Source organism: Manis pentadactyla, chromosome 19 (assembly GCF_030020395.1).
Source record: "Manis pentadactyla isolate mManPen7 chromosome 19, mManPen7.hap1, whole genome shotgun sequence".
Lineage (NCBI taxonomy): Eukaryota > Metazoa > Chordata > Mammalia > Pholidota > Manidae > Manis > Manis pentadactyla.
In genome coordinates this window covers 1,723,898-1,750,342 of record NC_080037.1, presented here as the reverse complement: position 1 = coordinate 1,750,342, position 26,445 = coordinate 1,723,898, and the positions used below count along the sequence as shown (strand labels likewise).

The following is a 26,445-nucleotide window of genomic DNA, read 5'->3' as shown; positions in this document are numbered from 1 at the left end:
AGTCCAGCCTTGCTGGGAGCTGGCTGGGACTGTGGCATTTACCCCCTTCCAACCCTTTGCACTGACAGGACACCTCCTTGTCTCCAGTCTCACACTGACCGCTTGCGGAGATTGCTTGCCAGCCACCGTGACAGGGGCAGACAGCGGGGGTTTTGTAGACAGTGGCACAGGGCAGGAATGTGGAGCCGAAATGCATGGAGCCGCATGGAGAGGCTGCCTCCAGCTGGTAGGTCCGTCCTGCACCTGATTGCTGTGTTGGGTGGTCTCTCAAGTGGGGGTCTGCCCTGCAGGGGCAAAGATGATGATTTAGGGCACAGGATGAAACCATCAGGAAGCTATTTATGTTAGTTTACATTGAATTTCTGTTTTCTGTGTATTTTATGATGCATGATATATTAGGACAATAGTACTTGTATTACAAATAAATACATTTATTTATTGAGGGGACAAACTAAAACATTTTTCCTGAGAAGGATGCATAGTTAAGTACGCTTGCAGGTCGCTGGGGCTGTTTCTCAGGTTCTTTCTCGCCTCTGGAAGAGGTCCTCAGGTTCCCGAGTCCCGCGCTGCGGCCGCTCCCTCACATTGTCGTGAATCACCTCTCTGCAGAATGCCACCTCATCTAGAGGTAGTTTACGATGTCACTGTTTTTCTAGGAGCTAGCTCTTTACACTTTTAATTTTAAAAAATACAAAGGAAGGTACAATTTACATGTAGCTCTTAACTGGCGTGAGAGACATTAGAAATTTATAGGGGAAATGAACAATGTTAGGTAGTGCAAGATTCAGGCTATTCCTGGGCTATTTTATGGGGCTAAATAATAAAAAAACAAACCCAAAACCACACACCCATCCAAAGCACATGAGCACAAAACCCTCCTTAAAAGGTGCGATTACTGGCAGAAGTGATTCTCAGGATAATAGGTCTTCCATCTGTTTTTGAAAATGATTAAAACAGAGTAACGTGTCAGCAGAATCCAGCTCTGCTTATCTCCATTGGCAGCTCCAAATGCCTCCAGCACCAGGCTGTGTGCCGCCCCTGGTGCACCTTTCCCAAGGGTCCCTCTGTGTCCCCAGCACACAGTGGGGAGAGTCCTGTGGCTGAAAAGTTTCCTACAATATACTATCCTGACGGTTTAACCAAATATAAAAACAAGTAAAGCTGAGATCTTTGGGGTACTGATTGGGGCCTTTTAATGGTCAGTAAATACCTGCATGTGAATTCAACTCCAGCAGAGAGAAGACAACCTTGCAGCACCTGGATTCTCGCACACATTCTAGGTAAACCTGTATCTAAAGTATCATAAGTGATGCTTATGCCTTTGGGGGAATATCCAAGTCCCTTGGTCCTTCTGTTTACTGAGATTTCTTCTGGGAACGAAACCAGAAACTAGATGGGTTTAGAGGGGAGGAAATTTCCTGCCTTTCACCTGGCATGACTGTGCTGAGCAGCAACCTACTGGCAGAGCTGGTCCTTGCGGGAGACACAGACCACGCTGAGGAGGCCCTGAAAGCTCGCTTGGGGTCATCGACTCAACATAATGTGTGTCAACACGTATCCCCAGGTCCACGTGTCCACGAGGGACTTCCAGTCTTCCCCATGCCTGCCCTCAAACCCGCCGTACCCGCCACCTCATTCCAATTTCGACAACTCCCCTTCCAGCGTGGTGGACCAAAATTAGAGTCACTCTTGACCCCTCTTTGTCTTCTGCACATACACAGTGCATCAGGCTGCCCTGTGGACTGCACCGTCCAGACCCATCCAGACCCTGCTTCTCACCACCCGCAGGACAGTGGCCCCCCTGAGCTGCTCCCATCCGTGGCCTGGCACGAGACAGTTACCTCCTCACCCTTCTCCCGGCTTCTACCTTAGAGCAGCAGCAGGAATACTTTACAATCTGCCTCGGCTCCCTTCCCACTCTGAGTGCCTGCATGATCCTCGCCATGGTCCGCCAGCCCTGCACCGTCCGCTGCGCCCCCACCTTGTGGACTGTCCTCCTGTTACCCTCCCCTTGTCCGCCCTGTCCCAACTACTGTCTCCACCTTGCTTTCCTAAAATATGCACACACGTTTGCTCCTCCCTGAGGGACGTGAGATTCTTTTTCTATGTGCTGGAACCTTCTTTCCCAAGGCAGCTCCTTGGCCCACTCGTTACCTCACCAGCCCCAAAACCCTGACTTAGCCGCCTTGCTATCACTATTACGACCAAGCCCACCACCGCACGCCCACCACCCCTCTGCATCTAAGCTCTCTCACCTGCTCTATTATTTTTCTTATGTACAGTAGAAATTAATCATTCAATTTATTACATATTGTCTGGCTCCCCCAGTGAGAACGGAAGCCTGATGAGGTCAGAGCCCGTTGCTGATGGTGTTTGCTACCACCACCCATCACAAAGCGGAGCCCATCACGAAGGCGACCTGTATTCGCTCAGTGAATGAATAATGAAACCCTGTAACCAAAGGCTTTATTCCCACACTCCATACTCTATAGAAGTGTGAGTTTAAACATCAAGCATTCAGTAAATCGATTAGCTCTGATTGATCTTCATGATTATAATTATCATGGATATTTCCCAAATTTCAATATTACCGAAGAGCTATCCCAGTGTGTCAATTAAACAATCTTTTCCCCAGATGTTTATTTGGGGGATGCCTAATGACTTCTCTTCAGTTATAGAGACCTGTTCTTCTGAATTATTGTTTTGCATTAGTTGTTAATCTGGAAGCTTCTTGTTAAATGCAAATGGCCCTGGAGAGGGGACACTTTGAGGCACGATTGTTCCTTAAACTGCTCCCCACTGCCAAGGAAACTGCAAATCCCTATGCAAATTTGCTGGGAATGAGAGTAAGGATAATATATTCTTTTGCATTTGATGCTATTCTGAGCGAGGTTGCTTTCTAAGTTCTCCCCCAGATGGATCTCTGGTAGCAGATAGAAGGGGGGCTGGTTTTCGTGTGTGGCTGAACAGAAGTGCAGAATCGAGGTCTTCTCACTGCTGCCCCCTTTGCCTCTGCTGGTTCATCATCACCCACCTGGAAATACTTTCATATTCTTCATCATATATCCATATACATTTTCTTTCCCAGTAATATCAATGTGGCACCCAAAGTCTCATTTTATTATTCCTTCCACTTGAGACACACAGACATCATTTTCTTCCCTGTGGTTTTCTGTATATTTGTTTGTAGACATAAAACTCACTTTTCATGCTTATCTTTACCAAGAAAAGTAAGATAATTCCTTTTCTTTATCCAAACGATCAAAGGACATGTGCGCTTTTTGGAGCCTGACTCTGAGCATCTACATGTCACGCCCGTGCAGGTGTATAAAGAGGACGAAGGTTTCCCCAGGCCCATAACCAGTGCCATTCTCCTGTGCCATCACAGCTTTGAAAAGTAATGCAATTAAAAGTATAAAATCTCAATATCACTAGTGTTTATTGATCGGCTACCATAACACTGGGTCCAATGTGAGGCATTTTCACATTTTTACCAGAGTTAAACCCTCACAAAAATCCTGGGAGGTGGTGCTAATCCTGTTATACCCGTGAAGACATAGATGTCCACCCAACCATATGTGGCAGAAGTGACCCTCAAGCCCAGAGCTCTGACTCCAAGTCTAAAGTTTCTGGATCAATAACTGGTGCAGGAAGAACAGACAGCCTCATGCAAGGGGGTGAGGCTGGGTCACTGGCTAGTTTCACGGAACACGAAAATCAACTGGAAATGGATTAAAGACCAAAATGCAAGACATGAAACCATAAACTTCTTAGAAGAAAACATAGGCAGGAATCTCTTGAACTAAAGCAAAAATAAACAAGTGGGACTCTATCCAACTAAAAATCTTCTGCACAGCAAAGGAAACCATCAATACAACAAGAAGGTAACCTACAGTATAGGAAGCTATATTTGCAAATGGTACATCCAATAAGGGGCTAATATCCAAAATATGTAAAGAACTCATACAACTCAACAACAAAAAATAAATAACTCAATTGAAAAATGGGCAGAGGACCTGAACAGATAGTTTTCCAAAGAATATCAGATGGCCAACAGGCACATGAAAAGATATGCTCCACATTGCTAATCATCAGGGAAATGCAAATCAAAATCACAGTGAGATATCTCCTCACTCCAGTCAGAATTGCCACCATCCCCAAAACAAGAAATATCAAGTGCTGGTGAGGATGTGGAGAAACGGGAGCCCATCCGCACTGCGGGTGGGAACATCGATGGGGCAGTCAGGATGGAAAGCAGTGTGGAGGCTCCTCAAAAAACTAAAAGGAGAAATATCATATGACCCAGTAATTCCACTTTTGGGAATTTACCTCAAGAAAACAAAAAATCACTGATCTGAAAAGATACGTGCACCCCTGTTTATTGCTGCATTATTTACAACAGCCAAGATATGGAAGCAACCTAAGGGTCTACCAGTAAATGGATGGATAAAGAAGATGTGGTACATATACACAATGGAGCATCAGTCAGCCTTAAAAAGAAAGAAACCCTGCCATTTGCAACAACATGGATGGACTTAGAGGATATTATGCTCAATGAAATAAGCCAGAGAAAGACAACACCATAGTTTCATTTATATGTGAAATCTAACAAAAAAACAAAATAAAGATAAAAACAATAAACCGCTATCCCATTCTCACTGTAAACCACCAGCCCAGGCAGGCTGTGACGCCTTTCCAAGTCCTGCAGGGGGACTCCCTGCTGCCCTGTTGAAAGAAGGAACTTAACACAGATCACTTATCAGTCAGAAGCCTCAGCAGTCGGGGATTTTCTCATCATAAGCCTTAATAACTGGATAGCATTTCTCATCATAAGCCTTAATAACTGGATAGCATTTCCCTCTCCTTTGCGCTCCTGTGTTACTGAGTGTGGGAATCCGAATAAAACTGGATCATTCGTTCACTTCCTCTGCTTAGAAGACACCTGCCTGCCTTGGGGTCTGAAGTTTCCAAAAGCTGACCTAGGGTCCCGACTAGAGCTATTAAGAATGGACATGTCCAGTGGCAAGAAGTTCAATGAGACCAGTGAGCGCAGTACAGGCGTGCACCAAACACATGCAGATAGTGACGTGAATGAAGGGGCAGTTCTGCTGACTACATAATTATTACTTTAATTACGGTGGTACTATAAAATTATATGTATGTATCTTGATTGAGTTAATAAGCCAATTGCCTAGCAAGGCTTAGAGGTGATGTCATGTAAAATGTGTGACGTGGCATGTGTCTGTTTTTATTTTATTTTGTTTTATTTTGCCATTGTCTGTGCCTTTCTAGAGAGGGCAGAGGTAGAGGGGGCCAGAGGGAGGAGACGGGCCGGCCCCAGGCCTTCTGAAGCGGGGTGGCTTCCGAGAAGCTCAGACATGGGAAAGAGGGTCCAGAGAAAAACACAAAAACAGAATAAAATCCCCTCCCCAACAACCAACCACAAAAAGTTAAAAACCTGTCCGCATGGAGATTCAGTCCAGCCAAGGTAAAGACACTTAATAATGAAAACAGACACATAAGTTACATAGGATATCGGAAGGGGGGAAGTTCCACGGAGGAAAATGAAGCAGGAAGGAATAGGGGTGCCGTCAGGCGTCGCCTCTAAGTCAGCGGGCAAAACATTCAGAAAACGCCTGAATTGTCTTCTGAAGAAAAATGTTTCTTGTCTTGGCTGTTCAGGCCTATCCTGGGGCGGGGTGTAGACGTGGGAAGAGAAGAGGAGCGGGACTCCCCCGTCCATCAGTACAGGTTCCCCCACTCCAGCCCTTCCGCAGCGCCAGTTAAGGAAGTTGCCCAGTTTCACACAATCTCTTACAGTGGCAGAGCCAAGATTCACACTCCAGCCCCATGACGTACGAGTTTTACTTTGCACCAAGCTAACTTCTCCAGTGTTCTGTAATTTGATACCTCCTTCCAGTAATAGCTGAGTAGAAAGAAGAGTGCGGGAAAAGTATTTTATTTGGAATAAATGTCCAATTACTTTGGCTCGGGTGTTCCCACTGCTTCTGCTCTGCACTCCATCTCACCTAAGTGGTCCTGATTGCTGCCAGCATTCGTGGGGGACAGGAAGGAAGCAGAGAAAAAGTCACGGCCATCACCTTTGATGGTCCAGCTGCTCTGGTGACTTCGTAGCAGAGCTTCCCCTGCCTGTGTGCCCCCCACTATTCTGCTCTTGGTTTGTAAGTATTTTAAACACATCCTTCCTTGGGAACTAAACAGCCACAACCTGTGATCATACTCGCTGTGAACGGAAATCTCATCAGCTCAGAAACATCAGGCCGTCTCCTCGAAGCCAGGTCCTCGGCTGTGGGGTCCCTGGAGAGCCCCACCTGCGGCCCTCCATCATACCCGTGCTTGCTTCTGTCATAACAGGCAAAAGAACAAAGAGTGTGTGTCGGCTATTCCCTTTGGCAGCCAGGCAGGAGTAAGTGACATCATGTAATCATTGCAACGATAAAATAAGCAGCTGCTCTGGCCTCTGAGCCGCACCTCCTCTGCTGCCTTCCTGGGGTCCCCCTGTCCCAAGCTCAGGACACCCACTGCCCTCACGGGGCTCCAGGCCTAACAGGCGGGTCTGTGGCCCCCTCGTTTTGTCATGGAGTCTTAGGTTCGGGAGGGCCCCAACCAATCACCATGTAGCACAAACTCTGAAAAAGGACCCCGGACCGCTTGGATGCTTTCTGAGATGGGGAACTTAGCCTCTGAGACAGTCCAGCAAGGATCTCTTGCATCTAAGCTCTCAGGCATGGCTCAAAATAACCCTGGTCAAGTGGAGCTGAGAACATGGCCTCAGCCTCCTCTCTCCTCATCGTCTTATTGTCTTCATATCTTTCCTCTAAGTGTCCGCCGAGTATCCAGCATGTTGACCCACAAATAAATGAAGGACCATATGAAAACGTGCTTTAGCCACCTAACCAGCAGGCCATACACTTGGATAAGAGGAGAAAGGACACAGGGAAGCCTTTTTTTAGCTTAGAATGTACAAGCAAACCCAGTCTGCCAAAGGCTAATTGAATCCTCTGTCTACCCATATTCCTGTTTCCCCGTGGCATCGCGCTTTTACCGGAAGAATTACATGAGGCTGGAAACTTGAGCTTTGGGTCGTGACCGGATTCACCTCCTGTCTCTCATGTGTTCTATCAGAGTCAGGTTTTTAATGGTGGTGGGGGGACCTCCCTTTCTCCTACTGAGAGCACCTTGTTTATACCAATGTTTAACATTCTGTTAATACCTAAGGCATGTCCTGTGTTCTCGCTCGATTAGGATATACTTGTTTGCCTGACACACGATCCTTTGCACATCATAGGTGCTCAATAAACATTTGGAGAACGAAATAGAGGCAGTGATCACTCCTAATTGTAGACCATTAAGCACTGAGAATAAATACTACTATCTCTAAAATTATAATGTAATTGAAGGAGAAAATACAACTTAACCTAGCAAAATTCAGTTACATAAGACCTCTGGGGATAATGTTTGTTGCATGCATTTCTAGTACTAATATGAATAAATACTTACATCTCGTTAAAAATATACTTAGGTTAATTCAGGCAAAACAGTAATCCAGGCTCACAAATGGATTTGCTAGCCCCGGGAATCAAATGTCCTCAAGACAGCTGAGGATCGGAGGGACACAAAAGCCACCTTGTAAACTCAGCCTTGCCTTTGCATAATGAAAACTCTCTGTAAATAACTCCTCCCAATTAAAACGAAAACTTCAAGGCTTGGGCAGAGGTCAGGGGATTACCTAAACTGACTTTCCATGCACAAACCTGGGGAAGTGGGAGATTGGAGAGTGGGAATTTCCCTAAACTAGGACACTGAGGGGAGTCCTGGGTAGGTCCTGGGATGCGTCCCCACCCACTGTGCTCCAGAGGCTGACGTGTCTGATGGAACCTAAACAGATAGGAGCACAGGTTGGGGCAGGTGGTGCTTTACCAAGATCAGGACCAGCAGCCAAGCAGTAACTCTGAGTTTAGCTAAGGGAAAGCTTGTTACCCTGCTTGCAGGCTAAAAGTAGCCTGCCACATGTTGATCCTGTGGGAATGGAGATTTGGGGTACCAGGTGACTTTACACATGCCGTGGGCTGCATGACAGAGAAGGTGCCTTGAGCATAGGGAAGCTGAATTTTTCTAATATGCTGTGACTTTCCTGATCCTTGCTTCAGAGGGAGACACTATTTTCTGGGGTATTAGCTATACAAAGTCCTGGGAAAGATGGTCTGGACATGCAGAAACACGAGGACTCATGGAGAATGTCTCCCAACATAGGGACCTAGTATTCTAGTGACAAGGACAAAAATATGAATGAATGAATGGAATTAGATAGTAACCGGCGACAGGAAAGACAAGACCAGCGTCTGGCCATGAAGGCTGGCGAGGAAGGCTGTCCTGAGCCGTCTTGCAGGGAAGGCTTCACGGGGAACCTCGTCCGAGCAGACACCCGGGCCGATCGCAGGACGGGCCTTCTGAACTCCCGCCTCACGAGCGCTCTGGGAGGACAGCAGGCGGTGGGCAGGCCGAATGCCGGAGAGCGCTGGGGGCACGTGAGAAGCAGAAGGACCCCAGCAGCGGGCGGCGAGCAAAGGGCGAGGGGCGGGAAACGGGACTGGAGAGGAGTTAGGGGCGTGTTATGCCCTAAGTGCCAGGGAAGAGGTTTTCTCAAGTTTGATAGGCTGTCATTTGGGAAATAAATAAACCGATGTGCAAAAGAATGAATGATTTTCCCTTATTTCCTGGAACTGAGTGATAACGAAAAGGTGACTGGGTGGGGAGTGGCAGAGACACCTTCGTCCCAAACAGTGGGCAGTCCTGGAGGCTCTGGGCCTCGGGAAGGGAGTCAGAGGGTGGCACGGCCAAGATGAACCAGGAGACCAGGCACCCAGGGTCTGGGGAGGGAGGCGTGTGGGGCGCTGGCGTGGCAGCCCTGCAGGAGATGAGGCTGGGGATAAGTAAGCAGGGGGCCACCTCTGCCACCGCTCACAGAGGCGTCAGACACTGGTGTCCTGGAAGACCTCGCCAAGTACAGTCCCTGTCTTTCTGATTTGGTTACAGTGCACTTTCAAAGAATGAGCCAGCATCTCTGTGGGAGCAACGCACATGTGTATACATGTGTGCTCATATATAACCATGCACATACACACACGTGTGCACATATGTATCACGCCTACCCACACCCCACCCACCTGAACATTGTGAGAAGTCAGCAGACAGCTGTCACTGCCTCAGAAAAATACATGGTTCCACAAAAGGATTTTACATTCTTAAAGTCTGCTAAGGGTTTTGTCATTACTTTTCTATTATAGAAAGTTAGAAAAAGCAGAAAGTTAAAAGCCAAACAGAGAAAAATAAACCTATTCACATCTCCCAGATGTTATCTTTAACATCTTGATTATTCTCTTCCAGCACTTTCCTATGTGCAAGTTTTATTTGTCTATTTGTTAGCCTACATGTAAGCCTGGATGATTTTTGGAATGTCAAAGAAGGAACTGGTTTATGAGATTTCACCCCAAGTAGACTGTCACGAAGGTCACGCCCAGTATTTAGCCGGGTTTTCTGTTTTGTGTCGGCCCCGCGCTGCGTGTTGGAATAGAGCAGAGAGCTCAGCGGCCCGTGCCAGCCCACGTGGGCTTCTGCGGGCACGTGGAGGCCCACGAAGGCTGACCACACGTTTGGCTCTTCGCAAAAACTCCCCAGACACGGCACTTTGCCCCTCCCCACGGTCATGAGGTCGCTGCGCCCCACCAGAAGGGCTTGGAGCTGGTGCAGTCCGAGCAGCAGGGCTGCGGGCTTCTCCTCTCCTGATTGCTGGGCTCTTGCTGACTTCTCTAAGCCACCCACCTCCGGCAGCGCGGGCTCCCCCCTGCTCCCTGCCCCCCGCCACCCGGCAGCACAGCACAGGAAACCGGAGGTGGCCCTGCAGGCGTCTCCCTTCCTACCCCGGGGTGAGCAGGTGTAAGGCTGGGGGGAGCAAGCCCCTCTGGGCCAGAAGCACCCCATGTCGTCCTCACCATGGACAAACAAAGCCATCAGTCCTTCCTCACCAGAGCAGCCAATCGCCCAGCATGGAACACAGTCAAGGCAGCCGGGCACAGCTGCTGGGGACCCAGCGGCACGTGTACATGGAGGTGGTGGCTTCTCAGCCCCCCACCCACCAAAGCTTCCCTCTCCCAGGAGGCACAGCCCCCGTGTTGCCCCTCTAGAAAGCATCTCCCTGAGATAAGGAACTGTCGTTTCTGGAAATCCTGGGCTCAAATGGACTGACCACTAGCTACAGCGAATCACTCAGACAATTCTTAGTTATTAATCACATGGTAACATACACAGACTCCATTACAACCTGGTAAGTATCACTAGGAGCCGCCGGCCGGTCAATGCTAATGGGTAATTGAGGTCTGGCCCTGCCAGCCCTGGGTCTGCTGCCACCGGGGGGCCTCCCAGGAGACAGGGACAGCAGGAGGGTGCAGAGATCCCAAGTGGCTTGAAGGAAAACTCTATAAAGCAAACTTTACATACTTGCCCGTTTGGCACCAGACGCACCCTGATTCATCAAGGTCATTCTCACAGTGACCGGTAATTCTCCGAACTTTAGAATCTATGCAGGCAATCCACTTCTCCCTTGGCTGTACTAACTGCCTTTGAAGCTAGGAAATTCCTTTAACTCTGGCTAAACATTACATAGTACACTGCCTGCTCTGAACGGCAAGGCCTAAACCGTGCAGTAGGTCCCTGGAGAAAGAGCCGTGTGCTTGAGGCCACGATACGTGCGTCTGAGTCATTTCCAGTGGCCTGACCTTGAGCAGACTCTGTTTCTCTGGATTTGAATATCATTCAAAACTGTGCTTTATGGTAAAATATATCCTAGCTCTCTGTTGTGTGAGGCCCAGAGAGGATTAGTTCACTCTTCCGTCTATCGTCTTCCTATACTTTGCACAGATTCGGATCCTAGAGACGCAGGTGCCCAGCATTTTTAGCTCCTCCCTAAACTGTGATTCCTTAGGGACACATGGCTTTGAATCCCCTTGGTCTGTGCGGTGTGTGGCTTATAGCACATGCTCAGTGACTGACCATCATCCCGTCCGCCCGACTGGGCTGTGACAGTCCGTTAGAGGGATGTCTCAGGGCTTCCGGAGACCCAGACGAGACAGTGCCCAAGAAAGTGTGTCACGAACTACTAAACTCTTTGTGATTCCAAGGTGAGGCCATTATTTGCAAAGCAATGTTGTTTCATGCTCTGAGAGGCAAGAGGGAAGGTGGAGTGGGGCGGGCAGAGCAGGAGACTGTAAATTTTATTTTATATCAATTTCCAATATTAGAAATATGGGTAATTTTTATAGGGATATGTCTTTGTGTTTCTTCAAATTAGAAAAATAAGTACACATCCTGCCCGTTAGCTCCTTCAGGATTTACCCGGGGCGCTGGGCTACGTCAAACATTAACTGAAACCAAAGCTTGCCAGGCCTCTTAACATGTCAGTATTGCCAAGGGAATACTTTTCTCTGGTTTACATTGCATTTCAAGCTTCCTGAGGCATTGTTTTATTACTTCCTTTATCCTCACAACAATCCTGATGTTATCAGGGCGATTATTATTAACTTAATTTAATGAATAGAGGAACTGAGACCAGAGAGATTTCCCAAATTGCCCAAGATTTCAAATACAGTGGACAAGGCTAGAATTCCAGAGACCCAAGTAGCAGTGGGCAAATCTGTGGTGGAGACCCCAAAGACAAATTTCTGCCCCCTGTTTTCGGCAGAGCCTGGGGCTTCCAGAAGAGCTGCTACCTGCTGACAGGTGGCTTCTGATAACTTACTTATTGCCGCTCATTGTGTTGTTCACTGAGCGCCAATGCACGGCTGACGGACACTGAACTGGGAATCAGCCAATGGGCTTGAATCTGGCCCTGATGCTAAATGAGCTGTGTGAATTTGGGGACAGTCACTGAACCTTTCCAGATGTCGCTGTGCTCACCAAGTGCGGACGGCCCCACCCGCCCCACCAGGCATCATGGGAACGTCTGAGGCCGTCACATATGGGAAGCTGCTTTGTAAGCTGTAAGACAATTGGTAAATGTTGGGCAAGTTATTTGCTTACAAGCTTCTGAAGGCAACTTTCAGAGGTACATATTCCCAAGGCCACCAAGAAGCTAAGAAAATCTAGGAGGAAAAGCACAAAATCACTCTCAAGAGGAGGAAAGACATGTTCCCACTCCATGGGCCACCTCTGTCTCGGTCGTGGGGGGTCCCAGGGTTCTTTAATTCCTACTTACTTTTCCCTCCTGGGACACGGATGTCTTCCACAACCCCCAGCCCTGCATACCACCCCAGCTGTGACAGTCCTGAGTATGTAAATCGCTCTCTGGGTTCTTTGCGTGAAGCTTTGCAGTAAGATAAGATGTGTCCTAAATTGTCTCTGCCCTTAGTCAGTTATCATAAAAATTCTGACTTTCCTGTTAATGTACATCTGTAAGTAAAGAAACAGGAAGAAATGTGTTATGGAGAGATACTGTTCAGTGGTCAATGTAGGGAATCTGACCACAGAGAGAATCTATCACAGAAAATGGCAGACTTTGTAGGGTGACCACACACTAAGCCCAGTCTGGAGCAGGAGCGGCTGGACTGGGCATGTGTCCACACCGTTAAAATGACACCACATCTTGAAACGGCCCCGTTCACCCCACCCTCAGATCTACCTCCTCATATTGACCTCACAACTTACAAAATCTCTCTAATAATTATTCTTCTAGCTTGTCTACAGATAGTAAATTTTGTTTCTCCCAACCCAATCCTTACTCTTCCTATTGTATGTTCTTGCATCTTTGTGTTACCTAAGACCTCTGTACAATCCAGTGACGGGTAGAGATGACCTTAGTGAGCATTTCGGTCGGATCCTTTCAAGGAAAAGATACTAAGGTTTTGGGTATGGTGTTCACATTATGCATGTGTTGGATCCTCTCCTATGGTTAAAGAACTCCTATTTGTTTTATTTGCGAAGTGTTGTATTTAACCACAAAAAGTGGTTGAATTTATATCACATGCCTTTTCTCTATCTATTGAATTGCTTATCTGATTTTTCTCCTTGAATTTGTTAATGAGGCAAGTTACATTATGGCTTTTTTCCTATCAGTATCTCTGAATTTCTGGAATAAACTGTCCTTGATCATGATGGATTTAAAAATAACAAATTTGCATTTTGTTTATAAATCAGAGTTTTCCCTCAATTATCCTTTCTGGGCTGTTCCTATCTTGTTTTGTTATCAAAGTGTGGAGAGCCTCATGAATTGACTTGAGTTTCCCTTGCTGTCTTTGCCCTTGGAAAGAGCTTAAAAGATGGAGAGTATGTGTTAAATTGTCTATTTGATGGGTAAAGGTCCTATATGTGTTTTCTAAATCAACCTGTTAGAACTAATATTAAAATACTTTATTTTTGCCAATTGTTATTTGCTTGAAATATTTGTCAGTTTCTCTTGGTAATAGGTAATGATCATTATATTTTCCTGATGATTTATTCTTTTAATCACTAAGATATAACTGTTTTTATAACTATTAATGGTTGTTTTAAAATAAAAATTTGTCCAGTTTTGAGATTTCTTTTTTCCTGATCCATCTTTTATTTTAGAATTTTCTCTATTCTTACTTTTTAGTGATATGAATAGTGGATGCTTGTCATTTAACTTGAAATTCTCTGCTTTTTCTCAGTCAGTTTAATCTCTTTATATTTATTTTGATTACTGATATATCTGTACTTACTTCTTTTTCATGTGTTTTCCATTTTCCATGCTGTTTATCAGATTATTTTCTCTTGTACTATATACTATCAAATTTTCTTTATCCCCCTTTATTAAGCTACTCTTTTGAACATATACTGTGTTTGGTTTCTATTTTTTAGCATGGATACCCAATAAAATCTGATTTACTCCATATCTCTTATTGAGATATGAGAAATTTGTAATGTGTTAACTTTAACCCTTTTCCATTTTCATGGTATTCTACATTAGTTCCACCTTGTTTTTAAACTTCCCAAAATAATATCTTTATATATCAATAATTATTTTGATTGGTCCTCATGATTACCAAATTCTTTACTTTCTGTTGCTTTTCATATCTCTAACGTTCCTTCTGGAATAATTTTCCTTTTTCTGAAGTATACCTTTCAGTAGTTTATTTCAGTGAATGTGATTAGTAAACTCAGTCTTCTTTTGTATGAAAATAATTTTATTTTACCATACCTTTCAATAATAGCCTAATATTTTGAGGATATTATTCCATGTTATTCTTGGCTTGTATAGTTACTGAAATAGACTAAGAGTCATTATTTTTCCTTGTGGGTAATCTGTCTTTTCTCTCTGGGACCTTAGAAAATTTATTTTTCCTTACCTTATTCTGTGGTTGCAGCATGAAATTTATCCGCTCTGGGATTGCTTTTGAAATTCTAATATGAGGACTTTTATCTTTCTTCAGTTTAGAAAAATTCCAATTGGTATCTTTTGACATTATATTTATTTTGTCATTCTCTTCTTCCTGATTGTTTTTCTGCTCATTTGTTGCTAAGGCCTTCTTAAGATGCACATATGTTAAGATTTTTACCCCTGAATTCTTCTGTCCTAGATGTGTTTTGGTGGGGACCCCCTAGTGCTGATTTGTGGAGTTGAACCTGCAAAGCATTTGCACTTTTGCTTCTGCCATGGCTCCAGGGTTTTTGCCAGAGCAGGTTGGTTTCGTGCTGATTTCTAAAGCTGGGGTTCTTGCACCGCACAGGTTATGGTGAGTTTAGACTCTGCAGCCACTGCAGACCTAATTTGTGACCCCTTTTCCATCCAGGGCACCAGTGCATAGTCAGTCCCTTTTCAGTATCTCAGGCAAGTATGTGTAGTTTGTTAATCAATCCCTTTTCTGTGGACAATACTGCCTTAAGAAGATCTTAGCAATAAATAGGAGACTCCATTACATCTGCTCATCTCAAATGGCTTCGGGGCTCACAACCTATCCTCTGTGGGCATGATAAAGCCCATACGCATCTCCTAAAATTCACATCCAGGAACAGCTGTGCCATGAGCCGCTATGACCTCAGGCTCTTACTCCACCTCTTTACTTCGAGGTTCTCTTTATTTCTGGTAACTGTGGATTTCTCCTTCTTTTGAGCTTAGCAATATATGTAAGTTGTGTTGGCATATTTCATCCATATCTCCTATGTTTGGAGAACGAAGAAGTTCCCGCCACTGAATTACTATCGTCTTCAAAGCAGCGTTGGGGTGGCACCTGCCCTGGTGCGTCGCCTGGAAGCTTGAATACATGCAGGGAATCATCTCAGGGCTCTCAAAGCTGCGCTGCACCTGCTCCGCCCGCCGGTTCAGCATGAGTCTCCAGGTGGCTCGGTGAGCTTTGTTTCTAGTCCTTATTGCAAATTTAATTTGATGTCCTAAAATCTTTTCCTCTTAATATAATGAGGTATCTCAACGTTTCTGGATGTTTGTATTGAAAGACCATGAGTTTTTATGACAGAAAGACCTTTGGTAAGTATCACCTATGTCACCTGTGTGACGCTGAAAAATCCAGGTAAGTTGTCTGGGTTTCCTCACATGGTAAATAAGGGTAAAGATGCTGCCTGGTAGAATTGTTGTGAAACGGATCTATTTCCTATATGGGAAGATGTTCCACTTGATTCAGCCCGTACAGCTATTCATTGAGTGTGTACTTTGGGAAGGCATTATATTTATAGTAATATTCAGACTTTGCATGTCCAGGCCTAGCTATTGATTTTTGGTCACTGGAATTGAGCTGTCAGATTTAGAAAATAAAAACGCAGGACACTAGCAAATTTGAATTATATTTGAATCTCAGATAAACAACGAATCATTCTTTAATATAATATGGCCCGTGCAATATTTGGCCTGTGGAATATTTGGCACATCCTTACACTAAGAAATTAACTTGTTTGTCTGAGTTTCCAAGTTAATTGGGCATCCTGCATTTCATCTGGCTTCCCTACACTGGATCTACCCTTTTAAGTTGAACAATAATAGTCATTTGTGAAAGTTCTCCCACATATGGGTTCTGACTTCGCCAGTGTCCTATTTTAAAACAGAAAGCTCAGCTCAGCTACACTTTCATATAGAATCTCTGCTCGAGGCATAAGGGATTTTTTTTTTGATCAAATGGTTCTTTTCTGCAATTAAATTCCAGACACTATTTTTGTTTTAACTGTCCTTCCTTTGGGTTTAATCAACCGTGTTTGCAAAGACATGAGTTGAGTATAGGATTTTCAGACATCCTACAAGTCAGCTGGTCTTAAAAGAAGGGGGACTGAGTCCTGAGCACATGGTAAGTTAGGACGTTAGTATTCAGAGAGGGACAATTTCTTGTCTGTTTTCTGACCACTCAGTGGCCTTGGACAGTTACAGTCTGTAAGTCATCGCTAATTATTCACTGGCCAGAGAGCACTGGAAAAACAATTTTCTCTCCAAGTGTCTGTTTCCCATCAGAACATCTAGGGATTGTCCTTCCAGACCGCTCAGGGGAGCTGCACTCGAGCAGGACAGCACCACACATACAGTACATGGTTCCCTGGACCACATTTGAAGCAACAGAGATTTCCAGAACACAAAAAGCAGAGAAATAGGAGGCAGGGCATGCCACTAGCAGAGGTGAAGTGAACATGCCCTCCTGAAGGGCCCTGCAGTGGCCCTTCTTGGTCTGGGAATGAAGCTCATTTGCCAGGCTGTTCTTATTCCAGGTGCCCTTCTCCTCACCCTGATCCCAGGCTCTGTCCCCTAAGGGAACAAACACTTTACTTCCTCCCTCCCTTATGCCTGTACCTTGTCACCAGGAAGCACCATGTCCTTTAAGCCCGAGGCAGAGGGGGGCTGTTGTGCTCACTTAAACGAGGAAAGCACACGTTTTAGAGATTTTCTCATTTCCGGTGTGTGTGTCACCGAGACCCCTGAGTGGTGTTGCCCGTGACTGCCAGGAAAAAAGCACATCTCTGCAAAGTGAGGGTGCAATGAGAGGAACCCATTTCCCCTTGCTTTTCTCCCTCTGTTGTCTTACTTTAATAACCAAAGAAGAGCAGGTGTGAAGTTAGCCGCGAAATGGAATATGGCTCAGTGGAGAAACCATGGTGCCCCGAGGAGAGCATAGAGGGGGACACAGGAGGAAAACGGAGAGGGAGGGAAATGCTTCTCTACCAATTCCCCTATTCGAGAGACTAGAACAGATTTGCACAGAACGACCTTCCTTGCCGCAGCAGATTTTGCTTTGCGAAGTTGTGAATCATGCAGCGCTACAAGCTCAGTGGATGCTGTTACAGCCAAAGCGCTGCAGGTGCGTCTGTCTTCATTTACAGTGGCTCCTGCAGAGAAGGGGCTGTGTGTGTGTCTGTCTCTTTATCCCCGTCTCTCTCATCCCTAGCACTGTGCCTGACACACAGGACATGGTCATTAAATGTAGCATTAATGTAGTTTTGTCCAGTCCAGGGACCAGACGAGAGGAGTTGGTTCTTGCTATTCACCACAGCTGTGTTCTAGAAAGTCTCTGCAAACTACAGTTTACTAAATACTCATCTGTTGTTTCTAGGAGAAATACAGGGTTATTCTTGTGAGCTTCTGGTCATATTTTTGTCAATCAATATGCGACCTCGTTTTACATATGTTCTATTAAAGATGCCGTATTTAATACATATTGTTGATTCATAAACATCGAACTCCTGGCCAAGCCTATATGGACTTAGCCGACACGTGTATGTTCTCTGTAAGGCACATCGGAGTGTTCTTGCTCCAAGGAACGTTAGATGGCACTCAGCACTACGCTTGGGGCTATTTTAGACAGTGAGATCACCAAAAAAATAAAAAAGCCCCAAACGCAAAAACCATGGCACAAAATAGTGAAAAGGATGCTTATTTACAATGTGAGAACTAAAGAAGGCAGAGTGCCCCTGGGCTTGACCTCAGCTGGAAGTGTGCGTGTTAATGACTCAAATTTCTCCTCTGCACATGTCCACAAATGACTGCAAAACATGAGTGATGATTTTGGAGTTACAGACAAATTTTAGCAAAAAGGTGAGTTGCTGACACAGAATGTGTCAATCATAAAGATTAACTGTGCTCTGCAAGCCTTCGGTGTCACGCCTCGTTGCCCAAGGCAGACTATGTTACATGAGTAGAACATTTCATCACCCATTCATTCATTCATTCATCCATTCATTTGTGCTGGATGACACAGAGCTTCTGGCTGATGCAAGGCAGTGCAGTGCTCCAGGGCATGCTCACATCAGCCGGGGGGCTGCAGGTCCCATCTCGGTCCCTTCCCACTTCAGACCATTTACTTGACTTCTCTGAGCCTCAGTTTTCTAATCTGAAAACCACTTAAAAGAGTTGCCATGAGGATTAAGAAATACTTAGAGGAGCTAATGTACAACATGGTAAACATAATCGACAGCACTGCATTGCATAACTGAAATTGGCTAAGAGAGTAGAACTTGTACGTTCTCACCAAAAAAGATTAAAAAGGTAAATATATGGGGTGATGACCGTGTTAATCAACTTGAGGTAGGGAATCATTTCACAATGTACACAGATACCAAACCACCACGTTGTACACGTTAAATGTCTTACAGTTTTGTCAATTGTACCTCAGTTAAAAAAGACTTTAAAATTTTTCTGAATTTATAAAAAGTTTTAAATTTATAAAATATAAATAAAAAGAATAAACATTCAGCATAGTGGCTGGTACATAATGAGTGTTCAAAAATGTAAACTATAGTAATTTTTATTGGTATGTCTTATAAGTTTCAAGGACTTTTCTGAGCTACTCTGGTGCTTTAACCTCTATCAAGTTTGTAGGGTCATGCTTGAAGTTTCATGAATTTCTATTCTTTCTGGTTTTCTTTGCCTCTCAATTTTTTGTTCTTCTTTAGCTGAAAACAGGGAAGATTTTTTTTCCACATTTCTTTTATCTGCCTTCCCAAAAGTCCAAGTGTTCCAGTCCCCATGGCCTGCCATACACAGCAGCCGAGGAAATCCCTTCTCCTCCCCTCTCTGCCCTTGCCTGAGCTGGGCATCGGAGCAGAGGTTTCAGGACTGAAACCACTTAGCAAAGCCCTCCTCCTGGGAGAGCTCAGACCTGAACCATCTGCCAGGCCCTGCTCCGGCCAAACTCGCGTGCGCTGGCAGCCTGAGGCCGTGGGAGCTGGGCCTGTAGCTAAGGAGACGGAAGTGAATAGAGAGCTGGTTTAAGCGAGGACCACAGCAGCATAGAATTTTGCCTCGAAGAATCTTTAGACACAGACTAGCTGAATTTCCTCAGCATGCTGGACAGATCACCTCTGAGGCCCTGTGTCTGTTTCTCTTGGCCAGATTCTACTGGGACAGATGTTTGGATAAATGGGCCACAACAACAAGTGGGCCCAGTTTTGGTCCCATAATATTTCCTAGAATAAAGAATGAAATCCAACATCAAACAGTAGGTGCCAGAGAAGGAAAGGAAAGTGGATAGGAGAGTTGTTTTTAATGTCTGAGTATCAAACGGAACTCTCTGGGCTCAGGGATGAGGTACTAGGGGAACCTTTTGGGACACAGAGGTCTGTGTGGAAGCACCATTGTCACCTGTCATGCTTCATTTGGCCTTTCTGTAAAACAAGGATGCAGTTTGAATCAGAAACTCCTTTCCAGGTTATTTGAAAACTTACTATGAAGATTTAAGCTCTTCTGCTAAAATACGTTGTGATTTGGAACTTGACCTCTTGCATTTCAGTTTATCTGTAAAATACGGCAAAAGTTAGAATATCTCTGAGACTCTGTGAGCTCTAATATTTCACAAAACAAGTCTATGCCTCTTTGGTTTACTGGATGTTGGAAACTAAAGGTTAGACAGGCGACCCGCAGGCAGCCAGCCCTTTGGTCCTGGTGACTCTACCTCTGGGGGTTTCTCAGTCTGATCTTCTTCCATTCATGACATGCAAGCCCAGCCGATGCTCCAGGTGCTGTTTGCAATTCCAGTCCACCCACTTCCACCAGAACTGAGCTCCCTAGACACAGCTCTGACCATGTCACTCCCTTGATCTCAAACCTTCAGTGACCCCCTACCATGAACAGGATAGATTCCAAACCACTCAATCCAGCCTTCCACAGGCTGGCCTCTAACTAATCCCACCTCCCTCAGCCCCTAGCAAATCCACGTGAGATCACCCCACAGGTCTCGCACATGCCCACCGCCCTTGTGCTCCAGGCCTGAGGCCCAGTTTTGGCTTCTGTATGAAATGCTGTCCCTCCCTCGTTCATGTTCTCCGTCACCCACTTATTCATTAAACAAAGCCTTTTTCTTCAGTCCACTCAACTTTTATATCTTCCAAGAGATTCACAGAGAAAGAAATAGCTCTTCTTTCTCCCACAAAGGATGCTCGTGACCACATTTCAGCACTCATCCCAGAGCTGTGTCAAAGTTCTTAGATGTGTTACTTCAGTCGGCTCACGAGATCTGGAGGCCAGAAGCCACATACTTCTCACCCCTGAGTCGCCAGTAACCCCCACAGTGAGCTTTCTGCAGAGGTGATCAATAGCAGCTTTTTAAAGGTGAATTCAGTTGAGTCACTCCTAGAAGTAGGCAGTCAGTGTAAAGCAGAGGTCCCCACACCGCGTTCCCTCTCAGCTCTCCTGCCAGCTTATGGTCTCCCAGTAAAGCCGAGGATGCCGGGAGGTCTGGGCCTCCGACTTTGCCCCGCGTCTGCTCAGAGGCCCCCCCATGCCAGGACAGGAGCCGAAGTGACAGGCTGTGGAAATCGAGGCCTGCCCTTTGTAAAGCATGAAATCAGATGGGAAGTCCTCTCCTTACTCAGAACTGCTGCTAAGTCAGTCCTCTCGGCGGCCCATGATCCTCTCGCTCTGGGCAGAATGAGCGCAAGAATTAATGTTGGCCGTTCAAAGCCTGCTCCCCTGGCCTTCGCTGGGTGGGCGGCAGCAGGCCTCTCCGCCGAGGAGCTCCGCCCTCCGGGCACGGGGGCTCCACCCTCCGGGCACGGGTGCCCTCGCCTGCTGGAGAGGGGAGGGTGCCCCCGGAAGCAGCGACAAAAGGCCTCCTGTCCAGCCCGCACTGTTCCCACCCGTTTGGGGCATTCGAGACGTTTGTGCGTTGTTTTCTCCTGCACTTGGCAAGACTGGGGGGCACTGAGCAGTGGACGGAGGGGGTGGCTGTGAGCGAGGCTGGCCCAGCGCTCCTCAGGGTGGGTGCTGACACCGCACAGACGTGCCCCTGGTCCCCGAGAAATGGTCTCCCAAGGCGGCCACAGCGCCTGGCATGGCTCGTGGGATCACAGGGAACCATACGGCTCCCTGCGCCGCAGGGCACGGGTCCCGCCCGCTCAGCACGGCCGTCGGACGGACACTGCGGTCCCCGCCTCGAGGGACTGAGCTCCACGGAGCCACGTTCCCAGAACTACTGGGCCTCGGGACTGACGGAGACCTTAGTCATAGTTTTAAATTTTAGATTTTTTTAATCTTCAAGAATTGAACCTTTCGAAGTGTGAAGTTATAAAAGCAAAAGCTGAGTCCCAGAGAGGCCCGGTGTGAGTGACCCGCACCCGCACGGGCCGGCCCACGCCGCCTCCACCGCGCCGCCCTCCCCGCCCCCCGCCCCCGCCCCCCATCCCGATGCCGCTGCTGTTCCCAGGGGCCGGAAGCAGAAGCCCGAAGTCTGCCCCTCGCAGAATCCCAACCGGGGCGGTCCTGGGTCAGCCGCGACCCGGAAAGGCAAGCGCACCCGCGGAGGGCAGGGGAGGGGCACAGCCCGGAGCAGGGACAGGGTGCAGGCGTGGGGCCTCGGAAGAGAACAGACATGATGCCGCCTGGCCGCGCCCAGGCACCCCCGTCCCCCCCATCATAGCGCCCTGGGTGCTGCAGCTGAGAGCATGGGGGGCGGCTTCCCGCAGCTCCGCGCGCTTCCCGGGTCCCGGAGCACCCGCGGTGGCGTCCCCCGATGGGCGCCCTCCCAGCTCCGGCCGCTAAGTCCCTGTATCCAGTCCCTCCTACTGGAAACACTGAGAATGGCCGCTGACTCCTGACGCTACCCTGACTGGTAGGGTTGTTCCTAAATTATCAACTACGCCGATGGCTTTCAAAGGCAATGAACAGTCAGAAAGTGTCCCAGGGGATGGGGAATCAGCTCCCAGAAAAGACCACCTGCTCTCAACGGAGGCAGGTCTTACTTGGTGAGGCCCAAACCCCGCTAATGAGAAACAGCTCAGTGTTTAAGTGATCGTCGTAAACACCCTGAAGGAGGCGGGTCGGACTGCTTCCACAAGGCATCGCGCATCACAGGTGCAGCCGCAGTAACCCCGGAGAGCAGACGTGTGGATCAGAAGCGTTACGTTTCATGTGCCATGGACCCCTTGGCAGCATAGAAACCTATCGACCCCTTTCTCAGAGTAATGTTTTTCAATGCATAAATTATAACCTATTACAAAGAAAAGCAATTTAAATAGTTCTCAAAATAGCAAAATCAAATCCATGATATGAGTAAATATATTTACATGTTTTGTATTAATCTACGCTGCAACAAGATTGGGCTCTACTGTACACCTAATAACTAACATAATTTCAAAGTGGTGATGAGCATACACAACATTTTGATATAGGTCTTCAAAAACTGCAATGTGGTAGAGTTTCTCCTGCAAATTTGTGGTTTGTTACCTGCAATCGTAATGGAACAAAATAATAAATCTCAGTTAGAAGTTAGCAAAAGTAACTGGGTAATTTTTTTCCATCCATACTTATGGACCCACGGTCAAGACATCCTTGTTTAGATGTGCGGGGGATCCATTCTCACACATCACGGTACTTGAAAGGAATCTGGGGGCTGGGATAAGCTTCAGAACCCCACACACTAACAGAGAGACATATCTGCAGTCCACAACCTATAATGTGTGCACGCAATATTCTTGACGGAAGAAAGAACAGTCAGACTTAATAAATTCAATTTCTCCACTGTACAGAGAGGTCAAAAGGATGACCCAAAGCCGTATTTCCATGCCAGCACCATCTGGGGCAAGTTAGATGCAGGAGGGATGGCCTCTCTTTATTGAAAAGCTGCAGAAGAGACCTCTCTCTGCATCTTCCCTTCCGAGGGAGCAGAGAGATGAACTCCTCATCCTCGTGTTGGGAGTGTTCATGCACTCCATGAGATGTGGAGGGGAGGAAAACATCATAAAATTCTTCCTCATTCTCCTTTCTGAAAGATGATCACATTTGATGTAAGCATTCATCTTGACTTCCATCCCAACTCTGAAAAAGTGTGAACACTGGGAACCCTTAACAAAAAGGAGACAAAATTCTATTTCTCTCAGATGGTCTGAATAATATGCTTGAAATCTCAATGCCTTGGAACAACACAAAAATTGCTTGAATATTTAAACATGCGTTTGTTCTTGGGAAACAAAATGTTCAGCTCTAGTGGTTGCCACAGCAACTGCCTGGGCTAAAAATACAAAACCCCACATAAGAAGACAAAGTCTGTACCAAGCAGGAAAGGGGAAAGAACATGGCATTTCTCCCAAAGGAAGATCACTGGCAGGCGCCAACCTGTAAAGACAGGGAAGGAGGTTGGTCTGCGGACAACCTTTTCCTGGGGGAGATGAACCTGGACCAGGCCTTACACCCCCCACTTGAGCGCATCCCTTCTCCTCTCGTCTACCTTGTATCCTCCTCCTTTGCCGAAAACTGCGTCCACCCCGAGTGCGGGCAGCCCACCACTCCGACTCATCCTGGCCAACACGCAGAGACAACTGGGAGGGGCTGAGCGCCTGCCCGCAGCACTGCAGCCCCTCTCGTGGCTCCTGCCTCTGCTTTGGCCTGACCTGTCTGCTCCTCCTCCCAGTGGAGACGGAACGAGGGGTTGGTCCTCCTGCCCCAGTTGGGATGGCTTTCCCGCTGTCTCGCACACGCACCTGGCTGCTCCTGCCTCTAAGCTTTGACTCATGCCGTCCCTCCATTTGGAAATACGTGCTTCCCCCTTGAAGCCATTTAATTCGTTCTCTGTGTCCGGCTTGCTTTAAATGACACCTCCTTCCTGCAGCTCCCTTTGTGCCCAGGGTCTCTCCTTTCTCCGAGGTGCCGTTTCAAGGAGAACTGGCACCACAGATTTTTTTGTGTATACATTTATTTTGTCTAGATTTGAGGCTCTGGGGAGCAAGGATCTTGCAGTAAACTACTCAGTTCCCAGGAGGGCCCAGCACAGGGCCCAAAGCACTGGTGCTTGATGGGACGGCCCCGCCACTCTGGGAGAGGAAGGGGGAGCTGGACTAGGGGTTGGCGTTCGCCTCTGTGGAAATCGGCAGCTCAGGGCACTGGGACGCACCTACGTCAACAATCTCTTGATTAAAGGCGATCCCAGGGATGGTTCTATGTGATTCTACACAAGAACCCCAGGCCAATTGCCAAAGCCCCTTGAGCCTGCACAACGCCCCCGGCCACACGCTACTCATGCTTTTGTTTAAGGCATAGCTCAGGGGTAAGAACACTGATTTCATAATAAAATCATATTCCAAGGCCCCCAGGGTATGTTAGATGGTGTTTCTCTACCACAGGAGAAAGACAAAGGATTTGGAACCAGCAGAGCGCGTCTCAGGTCCCAGCCTCACCCGACTCCCCATGGACGTAGGTGATGGACGGTGGACCAACACAGGGACACCGGTCACCTCTTCTGGACAAAAGGATTATTTGTTGTGACTGTGAGGTCACAGATGAGGGATACATTAAAGTGCTTTACAAAACACAGCTGGTCATGTAAATTGTAGGTGTCACCGAGTTAACAGCCTCCAACAAATAAAGCCAGAAATGCAATCTCCCAAACCTATTTGTATTCACATTTCCCTTAGGTTCAGTCTCCATTTCTAACTCCTATCAGCCTCTATTAAGTCAGCAGGGCTACTTTGCAGGTAGATTTTATCTCAGGCATCATCCCAGGGAGCTGTGGGTCATTACCCTGCAGCTCAGCATTTACCCCTCACATAATAACGCCTCATACTGTGGTGCTTCCTGTTGGCATGGAATCTCTCTGTGTCTAAAGCTCTCGCAGATTCGTGAGGGAAAGCGGCCTCACTCACCAATACCAACTCTCACGTGAATTATCCATCGCCTGCCCTTCTGGTTGAGGAGAGCGAAGTTCCAGGGAGGAACCGAGTGTGGAGGAGTGGCCTATGAGGACCAGGACAGACTGGGAGGACGCCATGCAGTAGCCCCTCCCCCTTCTGCAGCCGAAGCCGAGGCATGTGCTTCCCGGTTGCAGGATGAGCCTGCCTCCAGAGGCTGCCCAGAACCGGAGTCAGTGTCCCTGCCGAGGCACAGATGCACATCACACATGTCATGCGTGTGTTTTCTGGGGATGACAGCCCCACTCGGCACTGAGAAGGCCTCCAAGAGATGATGCAATGCATCTGTATGACCCACAGTGCAAACACAACGCCTGCAGGCAGGAGGTGCTGTGCTGGGATTCAGCACACTTTGGGGCTACTTGGCACTCAGGTTGCAAATCAAGTTTCTCTGGAAGATTCCTAAACCCTTTAGGCTACAGTGGCCTTGCATGTAGAGGCTTTTGTCCATATTATCCTTTCAGAAAAGGGAGACCAGCAAGCTTAGCACATCTGCTCTTTTTTCTACCTGTAGACTATGCATAATTATGTTCAGTCCGCAGTCTGAAGAATTCACTTAAAACATCCTACACAAATAGCCTAAAATAGTCCAGGTTCTGTCTCCAAGAGTCTAATTCCCACCTAGATCTTGAAGAGAATTTGAATTAACATTTCTTTATGTTACTCTTCATAATGCCCCTGGGGATATTGGATGCCTCGAAAGAAGCCTGCTGAATTCAGACACAGTAAACGTTTTATTTTCTCATTTATTCTTTTAGTGATTTGCTAGGCCTTCCCTGAAGACTACCGGGATTAAGAAACAGACTTGTATTGGTGACAACAGTAATTAGAGTTCGAATCTAAGGAACTGGTGGTGGGACTGGGCTGGGTTACTACCGTCCACCTTCTGGGGGATAAGCCTTTGTGTTCTGGGTTGATGCAAGCTTGGATTTGAAACATAACTTTGTCATTTACTCTCCGTGTACTTTTGAGCAAATTGTGTAACCTCTGAACCTCAGTTTCTTCATCTGTGCAAAGGGATAATTACAGCACCTATCCCATAGGTGGAAGGTAAAAGGGCACAATGCATACAAAGCATGTAGCTCAGTGCCTGGCACAGAAAGGCCTCCATGAATGTGGATAAGAAGTAGTCTAGTAATTGGGCCCCATATCTAACTTATTCCACAAATATTTGCTTGTAATGTGACAGGCACTGGGTTAAGCACTTTGCATCCAAAGATGAGTAGTTGCTGGTTCTAACTTCGGAATAGCTAAGCACCCAGTGTGACAAATGAGGAGGCTCTTACCTAGAAGGCAGCTGCAATATGGGGC

At 46.9% G+C, this 26,445-nt stretch overlaps 1 long non-coding RNA gene across 1 annotated transcript in view; it reads right to left on the bottom strand.

Moving 5' to 3' along the window:
- LOC118919954 (uncharacterized) overlaps nt 1-26,445 on the bottom strand; it is a 69,541-nt gene that overhangs the window by 19,122 nt on the left and 23,974 nt on the right. The window lies entirely within an intron of this gene.